At 50.4% G+C, this 2,500-nt stretch overlaps 4 non-coding genes across 4 annotated transcripts; 2 read left to right on the top strand and 2 right to left on the bottom strand.

The window, feature by feature from the left end:
• Nucleotides 1-64: 64 nt before the first annotated feature.
• On the bottom strand, nucleotides 65-135 carry TRNAG-GCC (transfer RNA glycine (anticodon GCC)). The gene has a single exon. It is a non-coding gene; the product is annotated as a tRNA-Gly (tRNA).
• Nucleotides 136-1,289: 1,154 nt separating this feature from the next.
• Nucleotides 1,290-1,363, top strand: TRNAN-GUU (transfer RNA asparagine (anticodon GUU)). The gene has a single exon. It is a non-coding gene; the product is annotated as a tRNA-Asn (tRNA).
• A 243-nt stretch (nucleotides 1,364-1,606) lies between these two features.
• TRNAW-CCA (transfer RNA tryptophan (anticodon CCA)) lies at nucleotides 1,607-1,679 on the top strand. The gene has a single exon. It is a non-coding gene; the product is annotated as a tRNA-Trp (tRNA).
• Nucleotides 1,680-1,750: 71 nt separating this feature from the next.
• TRNAG-GCC (transfer RNA glycine (anticodon GCC)) lies at nucleotides 1,751-1,821 on the bottom strand. The gene has a single exon. It is a non-coding gene; the product is annotated as a tRNA-Gly (tRNA).
• Between the last annotated feature and the right edge of the window lie 679 nt (nucleotides 1,822-2,500).

Here is a 2,500-nt window from a genome sequence, read left to right as displayed (position 1 = left end):
CCATTTTATGCCCCACTGAGTTCCCATATTTGATTTAGAAAGCAAAGTCAAAAGAACACAGCCTTGCATTGGCCGGGAATCGAACCCGGGCCTCCCGCGTGGCAGGCGAGAATTCTACCACTGAACCACCAATGCTTCACATGTGTAGCTTAGAGACAGAGCTCTGTCCAAGACAGTGATGAGGCGCACGCACTCAAATTGCACACCTATGAACAAAGTGTGTGCAACAGACATTGGAATGCCAACGTTTCACATGATGGCAAGAATCAGATGCAGGAGACTATAAGTATGAATGTTTTTGCATTTGCTGAGGTCACTGGCTTGGGACTAGTGTTGTGGTTATCAGGGCATGATGGCAGGCTGCTCGCGACAGAAGTGGCTCATAGAAGGCAGCCTCCAGATCACCAGCACTATTGTGTTTCAGATCATGTCACTGAACTCTCCTCCTTAAAAATCCTTCCCACTGTCTTTGCCAAATTCCCTGTCCTCCCCGAAATGCTGGGGTGAAACGGGCAGAGTTCTGCACCCTGCGTCCCTAACGCGCTCCCAACGCGGCCTACAGCCCTGGTCGGGCACAGCCCTGGTCGGGCTTAGACCACTGGGGCCTCTGGAGAGCAAGACCTCCAGAAGCCTATGGTCAGGCCTATTGCACAGGCATTTTGTGCCTGGCCATTCCGGGATTGTTGTGTTTCAAGGCCCAGCCATCAATACTAATGTGATGGCTTTCCCTGAGAACCCTCATGTCCCTGTCCTCCCAAGAGCCCGAGCTTTTATGTAAAATAAGGTGTGCACCTTGGGCCTTCCCCTTTGCGCTCTCTGCCCCCTCTCTTTCTCCAAAGCTGAGCTCTGCAGGTAAATGTATCTATCTGAGTGAGGGGCTAGGGAGGGCCTTGCCCAGCAGTCTTACAAAGCAAGAGTTCAGAGAAAGCACCTGCTCTGGGAAGGAGACTCCGCTCACAGAGAAGACAAGTCTAACATGCCACAGTGAAGATTGGATGGGCAAGACACACGCCTGACAGGCTGGTAGAACACCACCAGAGGAGCAGATAGCTACGCTAAGAAGGCCACAGAAAAGTCATACATGTATCTCATACACTGGGACTGGTTGTAATACTGGCCCTAACACCATTAGACAGTAGTCTGCGCATCATAACACCCAACAGTGACAAGACACTAAGCAAATGACAAATGCTGCATAGGATAAAGACGCCTTATATAACACAAGCTCAAGGCAGGCGCGCACACATAAAGATATATGTTGAGTCTCAGGAGATGTGCTTTTGTCACTAGTCTCTGTGGCGCAATTGGTTAGCGCGTTCGGCTGTTAACCGAAAGGTTGGTGGTTCAAGCCCACCCAGGGACGTTTCCTTTTGCATGCATGAAGCACTTTAATAAATCATAGTAATGTGCCTTTGGTCTAGAGCTCCTGCGTGAGACCCTTTCCCTGAACATTTCAATCCTCTGCGTTCTCTCTGCACCTGCACTCAATTTCATCAATAGGATGGAAAACAAAAAGCCAAACCTTGTAATACAACCCTAGGCATATAAGGAGGTGGGCAAAAATGAAAAGGCTCACAACATTTGCTGATGTGACTCCAAAAGCAAGGACCTCGTGGCGCAACGGTAGCGCGTCTGACTCCAGATCAGAAGGTTGCGTGTTCAAATCACGTCGGGGGTCACTGTTTCCCATTTTATGCCCCACTGAGTTCCCATATTTGATTTAGAAAGCAAAGTCAAAAGAACACAGCCTTGCATTGGCCGGGAATCGAACCCGGGCCTCCCGCGTGGCAGGTGAGAATTCTACCACTGAACCACCAATGCTTCACATGTGTAGCTTAGAGACAGAGCTCTGTCCAAGACAGTGATGAGGCGCACGCACTCAAATTGCACACCTATGAACAAAGTGTGTGCAACAGACATTGGAATGCCAACGTTTCACATGATGGCAAGAATCAGATGCAGGAGACTATAAGTATGAATGTTTTTGCATTTGCTGAGGTCACTGGCTTGGGACTAGTGTTGTGGTTATCAGGGCATGATGGCAGGCTGCTCCCGACAGAAGTGGCTCATAGAAGGCAGCCTCCAGATCACCAGCACTATTGTGTTTCAGATCATGTCACTGAACTCTCCTCCTTAAAAATCCTTCCCACTGTCTTTGCCAAATTCCCTGTCCTCCCCGAAATGCTGGGGTGAAACGGGCAGAGTTCTGCGCCCTGCGTCCCTTTATGCGCCCCTAACGCGCTCCCAACGCGGCCTACAGCCCTGGTCGGGCACAGCCCTGGTCGGGCTTAGACCACTGGGGCCTCTGGAGAGCAAGACCTCCAGAAGCCTATGGTCAGGCCTATTGCACAGGCATTTTGTGCCTGGCCATTCCGGGATTGTTGTGTTTCAAGGCCCAGCCATCAATACTAATGTGATGGCTTTCCCTGAGAACCCTAATGTCCCTGTCCTCCCAAGAGCCCGAGCTTTTATGTAAAATAAGGTGTGCACCTTGGGCCTT

The sequence above is a fragment of the Triturus cristatus genome, chromosome 4_2, assembly GCF_964204655.1.
Source record: "Triturus cristatus chromosome 4_2, aTriCri1.1, whole genome shotgun sequence".
NCBI classification, from domain to species: domain Eukaryota; kingdom Metazoa; phylum Chordata; class Amphibia; order Caudata; family Salamandridae; genus Triturus; species Triturus cristatus.
The sequence above is the reverse complement of the archived record's forward strand: the minus strand, read 5'-3'. Positions and strand labels throughout refer to the sequence as shown.